This window comes from Coffea arabica, chromosome 4c (assembly GCF_036785885.1).
Source record: "Coffea arabica cultivar ET-39 chromosome 4c, Coffea Arabica ET-39 HiFi, whole genome shotgun sequence".
NCBI classification, from domain to species: domain Eukaryota; kingdom Viridiplantae; phylum Streptophyta; class Magnoliopsida; order Gentianales; family Rubiaceae; genus Coffea; species Coffea arabica.
In genome coordinates this window covers 16,164,022-16,172,544 of record NC_092316.1, presented here as the reverse complement: position 1 = coordinate 16,172,544, position 8,523 = coordinate 16,164,022, and the positions used below count along the sequence as shown (strand labels likewise).

Genomic DNA, 8,523 nt, shown 5'->3' with positions numbered 1-8,523 from the left:
CCACCTTGAAACGTTAAAGGCTAGCAAAATTTGATAGAATGTTTGTCAGTAGAGTGTCATGTGTGAAAGTATATGTAAAGTATGTATATTACTGAAATGGAGAGAAATTGGATTATCAGTATTTAAATTTGAACAAATGAACTTTGTCATTTTTTTGTCAATTTTCTTTTGAGTCATTAATACATTAATATTTAGTTAAAATATGAGTCATTAATGCTAACTGAAATTACCACCAAGTATAGCATGCAAATTTGATGAGAAAAATATATATGTCTTTCTTACATTTCATTAAGATGCTTTTTTTTATCCTCTTTGAATCATAGCTTTCAAATATACATTTTTTTGTCATTGTCACTGGATTTATTATTGTCTACATTTTTTATTTAACAAATTTAATTCAGGTACAAATTAATAATATACTTATATACTTTTTTGTTTTAAAATTATATGTATAATTTGTTCAGCAATATACGTAGAGAAATTGAAAAATAGTAGGATTAATAATGGTTAGCATTTTTGCAGAAATTTTTGTGTTTGATAGAGGGACATCTATATATGAATTGGATTTATAACTTATCAATAGATTTGCTTTTCAAGGTAAAAGAGATTAAATTGAAGTACATTAACATAAAGGATAGACAAATACAAGATAATAGAATTAAAACATACATAGGTAGCAAATCAAAATAGCTAAGTCGAATTAACACAAATGATAAATAGATACAAGATAATTAAATTAAAACACAAGTAGTTCAGTTCTGAAGCACATAAGCATTACATTGTTGGAAACTAATTTTATGCATAATCATTGTGAAGGTTCATTTAAGTCTGCTGGCCAGCTAGGACTTGTTCAACTTCATAGCTTGTGATAATGGCAAAAGCTGTTCCTTTAATTGTTTTTTCTCTTGGAGTTGCTTTCTTAAGAAAGCACAAGAGTCCCTTTCCTTGGAATATATTAAGTGGCAATGTTAGTTCAATTGTATAACATTTAATGTACCATTTTCTGTGTATCATGATCTCTTGAATTTTGGATTAAAAATTAATAGATCATAATTATAGTTCATAAATACATTTTTCATTTAGGTAAAATTCTAGAATTGTATTTCAATTTTGTAGTTTCAAAATATTGACATAATTTATATCCTACTTAAAATCTCAACAGTAATTTTTTCAAGAATCCAAAGCCAAAAAGGAAAAAAAATGCTATAATGATTGGTTCTATTATATATGCTAAAAACTAATGGAGCTGAGAGCTGCAATCATCCGAATCTGTAAGAAGAAAATTGTTTAAAGGAAGTTAGAAGATTAATAAAAGGGAGAAAGAAGAATTAAGCATACAAATTCATCATTTGAGTAAAATAACAGAGTTTAGAAATTGAGCACTGGTTCAATATTAACATCTTTTCTACTTTCCCACTACCAAGTAATTCAGCAGACTGTCATAAACTTTTTAGTAGTGCTATATCCTAGACAACTATAAATTGAAATACTGACTGCCCACTAATTAGATTGCTAACTTGCATTTACTCCATCAAGTTCTTTATGAGAACGCCATCATAAAGGATCTTGAGCATTGATATGAAATTTGGGAACATCTTTTGTGATTTCATTTGGGATTGCTGTCGAAATTTGACCTCCAACCTCAGTAGCGTATGCTTTGATAGTGTTGTTTTTCCTTGTCCTTTTGTCCTTGGATTTTCCAGATTAAAAGCATGGATGAAAAAACCATTGTAACCCCCTCAACATGAGAGGCTAGTTTAGCAAAATGTGTAGCATCCTTAATTTCATTAGTGAACTTTGTTCGAAATATTTGTTTGAAATATTTAATCAACAATTACATGTTGACTGTGCAATTTCCAACTGCGAAGCAATATGGCTTTTTACAATCCAAAACTAAGGCAACATTCTAAAATTTTAACAGATAAGCAGATACGTTAGATACAAATAACTTATTAAAGCATACAGAGTCATTTTTTTTATGGCAGCCTCATTCAAAAACCAAATAGTAGAAATTTATAAGCCAACGCCATAACTGAGATAGCTTATCTTTTTCAATTATTTCCAACTGACCAAAAGAATGCTCTTATAAGGCTTTAGGATATCTCAAGAGTCAAGATCAAAAGCTATACGTGAATTTGTAAGGGTAAACTTATGATAAAATGTCATACAAAAGAATTAATCCAATAAGCAAAACTTAAAGCTATAAAATGGATCAAATAAGTTGAACAAAGCCTCATTAATTCTTTAAGGAAAAATATGACTTTTTAGTATAATATTTCAATCCTTTCCTACAATTGTTCTTCTAAGAGCATTTAAGCGCATTTATCAAGTTGTACTCATCATTATGCAACAACTCATCAAGTTATAGCTCATGGAGTTGAACTTACTTGGTCATCAGCTGGCTAGATGAAAAGCAGTATATGATAACAATTTCTAAGCATATGGACTGAAAATTACAGCATGTAAAGATCCTGTTACATCATTTACCACAAATCCCAAGCGACACCTATCATATTTTGCCATTACCTAAAGCAAATTAGAAGTTATAATTGTTGTAAATGATTTACCAATTCTAGCATTATAAAAGTAAATAATAGCATTTACCTCGCTTCAACTCCAGTTTCTTCCTTGCATGTTGGGCATCTAATGGTACATTCTATCTCAACATGGATAGATTTTTGGGTCTTAAGCCAAAAGTTTCTAAGAAAAAATCAACCAAAACTTGACATTTTTAGCAAAACTAAATTGAAACTCGGAAGTCTTAAGTCAACATGTACCAAAGCCATGGTTAAACATGCAAGTTCTATGTCTTTAAAGCAATGGGTGTTATTATAGGATACTATTAAGTTCAAGCCTTCACCATAAGAATATGAATTTCAATTCGAATCATAATGAGTTCATAAAGACTGTCCTTTAAATAATGAAATAAGATTATTAAAGAAATTAATTGGACAACAGTGGTTCTAGTTATCATTTCAGCAATTTTGCCTCTTAGGCTCTTGTTATCAACAATACATAAACGTTTCTTTTTGTTACTCCAACAAAACACAGTGAACTAGAAATTAACAAAAATTTAAGAGTTTATTTATTTCCTATGATGTTAAGCAGCAGAGGAAAGGAGAAAAATTTACTTAGCAGCAAGGGCTGTAGCATGACCATTAGCAGTAGAAACCTAGGGCTTCTTCTCTTGAGCTAGCTTAGATGACTGAGGGATAATTTCTTTTCCAACCCCAAAACCTACAAAAGTTTGCTGACTTCTGTTCTCAACTCCACCAGCTCCAATACTCTTGACAAGCCCATTAGCACTCGTAGGAGAGAATAAGCCACCGCATTAGCCAAGTTCATCTTAGATCCATCATTCCCAGAATAAATTCACTTGCCAAAATCACCGTTAATGGTGTCAACAACGTCCCCTTTGGTCCCTGAAATTAAACTCTTAAGTACACCAACATGTGCAGAGATAAGAAACTAACAATACAAAATTTCTAAGATATGTGCATATGATATATCTAAGATACATATGATGTATCTTAGAAATTTTATATTAAACTTTGGAATACAATACATATGATATATCTAAGATATGTGTAGGGATAACAAAGTAACAATACAAAATTTCGACTTCTACAGTTGGAAATTCTCAATCGTATCCTATATTACATCGGTACCATCAGAATTTATGTAGTAGCTCTTTACCTGGACAAAAGGTAACCATAAGTTTTTAAAGTTATTATATGAAGATGAAGTGTAAGACATACTTGAATCGGCAACTTCTACAGCACAAAAAACTGTAAACTATGTTTCCAACTACTAATCTACTAATAATTAACTTCTTGATAGGATACTTTGTGCCCTAAAAAAATGTTGAAAAGGAAAGATAAAGTGCCCTAAAAAACATAGAAGGAATTGGCCGTAGAGAAAAAAATGATATAGATCGGAGTAGAATTTACCTGTGCGATCATTCTCTCCATGTTTGCTCTGCTATCCCAAGTTTCACACAGATATTTTATCAAACACTTGATGGCCATTGGTCTCTGAGATTTCACAAAACCTTAACTTGCTTGAATAGCTGTATTTGCTAGATAAATCATTGCAACCAAAAGAAACAACACAAAAAAAAAAACATCTCACATATCAGAACATCATCTAATAAAAAAAAAGAGAAAATTGAAAGAACAAAATGAAGAACAGCTACTAAAAAATTTTTAAAAAAGGAAAAAAACAAAATGAAGAAAAAATTCACTGACACATATATTCACATTTAGCAGAAAAGAAGCAAAAGGAAATTTTTGTACTAAAGTTAGAATATCATCTAATAAAGACCTAAAAGGCGAAAATTAAATTCAGAACCAAAAGGGAAAAAAAATAAATTCTTATTTTCCTGCAGCCCTTTCTCCAGAACTCTTTCTTGTTGGAGTTCTCTTTTCTTCTCTTGTATTGTACGCAATGTCACAAAATGTAACGAAAGAGAAAAAGTGCCAAAAAGTAAACTCAATCTGTGAAACAATTGGTGGTTTCCATGGCAATAATTAACACTGATAGGTTAGCCATGTGTATTCTACAGTGGAGAATGAGAAGGATTTGGTGAAAAAAAGATACGGAGAAATGAAGAAGCTTACCTGCTTCTTTGCTTTTTCTGACCATGCATAGAAGCAGTTCAGCTGCTATTCTTGATTGTGTCTGATGTACAAAGGAAAGGAATGGAAAACACAGCCAAAGATAGAAGAAGAATGGTAGGCAAAAAGTCACAAACAACACTAAATAGTTAGCTACTGTTTTGAGAGCCATTTTTTCTCACTGGACAAAGTAGTAATTTTACATAAAAAGACACAAATGACCTCAATAGTGGTATACTGTTCGCAGAAGTAGTCAACATTCTGAGGCCATAAACGGAAAAAAATTTCTCCCCAGTAAACTCCCTTCCCAGAGTCAACCACATGGCTCAATATGGTAGAAGAAGTCTTAAGAACCTATCCTTCTAGCAGCAACGTGGTAGTTTGGGAAAAGTAGATAATGTAAAGTCCATAGACAAAGTAAAAGAAAAGGCTCAAAATTCATCCAATATGCCATGTGTCAGCAAAAGGAGCTGCTACAGTAACATTGGCCTTTTGCTTGTCTTATAGTATATAAGATATTAGTAAAAAAAACATAACCAATAATTATTACTACTTACTTTGTATAATAAATTGCATTAATTGAAGTTTAATTGATGCCTATAATTATATGGGCAAAATGCCTCAGTGACCCTCCAACTATTACGAAATTCAACTTTTGGCTCTTGAACTATTAACTGATAAGTTTTAATCTTCCAACTAATTAAAACATATAATCCTAATCCTTTTGTCCACTTGAGTCATTATGTTTAATAAAGATAAAGGATTCATGAGATGCTAGTAGCCCTTAAACTATTACAAAGTTCAACTTTTGACCCACAAATTATTAACTGATAAGTTCTAACCTTCCAACTAATTAAAACTTATAATTCTACCTTTTTTCGTCAACTTGAGTTGTTATATCGAATAGAAACATCTATTGATAAAGAATTTGGGATATGCCTAACCAAGTGTTTGACAAATTAAGAAGGTTTAGATATAGTGATGTAAAGTTTGGAGAAATCTCACCACAGAATTGATTATTTGAGAGGTTTAGAAAGTTCAAACTTTGAAATGAACCAAGACTTATTGGAATATCCTAGAAAATGAATTGTATGCGAGATTTATGTCATTAAGAGAAGTACATGAACATATTAAATATGGAACAACATTGAAAAATGAGTTAAATTTCAATTGAAAACAACTCAATTAATTCAAGTTGCCTATCCTTGCTAGAATTTCTCTATTCAGGGTTTGGATTTTTAGGTTTTCAACTAATTTTGGACAAGTTTAGCAATTGGGGACTTGGTAAATTAGTTTATGAGTCCAATGGAATATAATAATTTTACACTGGTACATGTCCTATGACAACAAAAACACCCCTGGTTATGCCCTTACCATGCACATGGGGATGTTTCTATTTGACATAAGGATATGGAAGGGTTAGAATTATATGTTTTAATTAGTTGGAGGGTCAAAAGTTGAACTTTATAATAGTTTGAGGGCTACTACTGCTCATGTCATGCTATTTTTATAAAACATAATGGCTCATGTTAACAGTTGACGGAAGGAATATAATTATATATTTTAATTAATTGGAGAGCTAAAACTTATCAATTAATAGTTAGAAGATCAAAAGTTAAATTTTATAATGGTTTGAGAGCCATTGAGACATTTTGCCATAATTATATATTTTGAAAAAGAAATATTGTAAGAAATAAAGCTATTAAAAATCAATGACTAATTAGTGCACTACATTCATCTATAAGGTTAAGTTGAAAAAGATTTAACACTTTGCTTGTGAATGTATTTCAAAATATATAAACAATTACTTCCTTTCCGTATGAAAAATACTCATATGTATGACAAAATCAATTTTGACAAAGAAAAAGTTTAAATATGGAAAGGTAACATACAAAATGCAATCACAACTTAACTATTGAGAACTAATTTCGCTTATGTTAGAAGAGAGCCCCCAAATATGACTAAATTTCAGGGAAAACTAAGATAGGTTCACTGTTCGAATCATTGTTTATTGCTCTAGTTTCATGTGTATCTATCACACAAAATGTCAGACAAGAAAACCTATACAATTGACATGGGGATAAAAAAGGCAAAACTTGGTTGGGAAAAGTGAGGGTTGCTCATACATGTTTGCTAGCCATCGAGCTTGAGTTGTGGTTTGTTGAGCAATAAAGAAATAAAAATTTTATTCCTCGTATTAGATAGGAGGATGGATTGTGGTTCGATTCTTTTTTCGATATTAAAGATTTAGCTACTCAGTTCTTCAATTTTTTTTTGTTTGGCTATAATGCCTAGGTAAAACCTATTGGGGAAATACTATTTGAAAACAATTGATTTCTAATCTAATTGTAAAGCCGTCACACAAAATATTGTATCACATCCAATTTTAAAATATTTCAAAAATTTTCATTTATGCCACATAAACACTAATACATTACTGATGGTTTTAATGAAGGAAGCTTGCAAGTTCCTTTATTTGTTAGTATGGACGATAGACTAGTTGATGCTTTTTTTAATTTAACTAATAGGTGCTTGTGCCATATAAATATTAATATGTTGCTAATCAACTTCTTCTTTTTTTTTTTTTTCAATTCTTAGCCTACAATTCAACGAGAAATCAAGCTTGGAAATCACTTTTGTGCTCTTGATTTGATTCCATGTAAAATCTAAACTAATAATCGTTACTTTTTTTATAAATAGCATGCAGTGCAATATGTGAAAATTGTTTGGTAGCCTATATTATGTTTTATTAGATATATCTCTTTATTCCTTCCTATACATTTATCGTTATTTTACACCAATGATTAAGTTGTAACCTAGTCAGGCTATACCAGTCCCAATTTATCAACGCATTATGCATTATTTTGGATAGACGACACTACCTAAAAATTATAGTAATAACTAATATAATAGTGTGTTGAGAAGCTCTAATAGACCTAGAAATAGAATAATAATATTCTTCAAATAGCTCTAATTACAAGTTGAGAAGCAACATTTGCTTACAATAGGCTTCATGTAAGGGTATAAAATTTATCCATTAGATGACTTAAACTAAATCATGGTGATCAAAATATATTTAGCACGATCAATGCCCTTCTGTGTGTATAATTTTAGTAAGCACGCGCGAGTACAATGCTTACCTTTTAACAATATTTTGAAACCCAAATGAAAAAGTAATAAAATCTTGTTTAGGGATCAATAGAGTTCATCATATAAAAAAGTTGGATTATTGGGCGACATAGCACTATATTATATTATAGGTATATATTAACTTTATATCAAACAAAATAACATAGAAAATTATCTTCATATTAGAGTTTAACTTCTATAGATTCACATTTATAATGTATATGATTTTTTAAAACCTTTTTATTTCTTGTCTTCATTATTCCTTCCTCAAATTGATAAATTAGTTATTACTCATTTGCTCTTCCTCCTACTAATACTCTTTTCTAGGTAACTATTAACGTTCTTTTCTATAAATTTATCATTATTTTTATTTTGAATATATTCTCAATTGTATTTTTCTTCTCTTGCACGGTTTTGCCTATTTATTTTTTTCTAAATTTTTTCTTTTCAACTTAGCTCTCATATCCTCTATGGTTGGGTCCAGAGTGGATTTTGAGCGAGCTTTTGTTGGAATTAAGTTTCCTTAGTGCTGCTATATTGTTATTATTGTTAAAGTTTGGCCAATTCTTTCGTCACTGCCTCCGCCTCCTCTCCTTGTTTCCCTTTCCCTTATCTTTTTTATCGGCTCTTTTTCTCCTACTTCTTTCTAAAATTTCAATAATCCATATGTGACTACTCGATGGATGTGGTATGACTTTAAAATCATTGTGTTGAAATTTAACATAAAAGATGAGAAAAAAATACTAACAAATATCCACCAAAAAAATCAACAAAAGGT

General features: G+C 30.4%; 1 long non-coding RNA gene across 8 annotated transcripts; it reads right to left on the bottom strand.

The window, feature by feature from the left end:
• Positions 1-710: 710 nt before the first annotated feature.
• On the bottom strand, positions 711-4,937 carry LOC113738593 (uncharacterized). 8 transcript variants are annotated; one of them, XR_011813117.1, is made up of 5 exons: positions 4,620-4,925; positions 3,951-4,078; positions 3,132-3,422; positions 2,605-2,700; positions 711-1,269 (listed from the first exon to the last, which is right to left on the bottom strand). It is a non-coding gene; the product is annotated as an uncharacterized lncRNA (long non-coding RNA). The 8 variants fall into 8 exon arrangements; XR_003460177.2 differs by lacking the exon at positions 711-1,269 and adding an exon at positions 1,349-2,526; XR_011813113.1 differs by having other exon boundaries at positions 2,388-3,422; positions 4,620-4,937.
• Between the last annotated feature and the right edge of the window lie 3,586 nt (positions 4,938-8,523).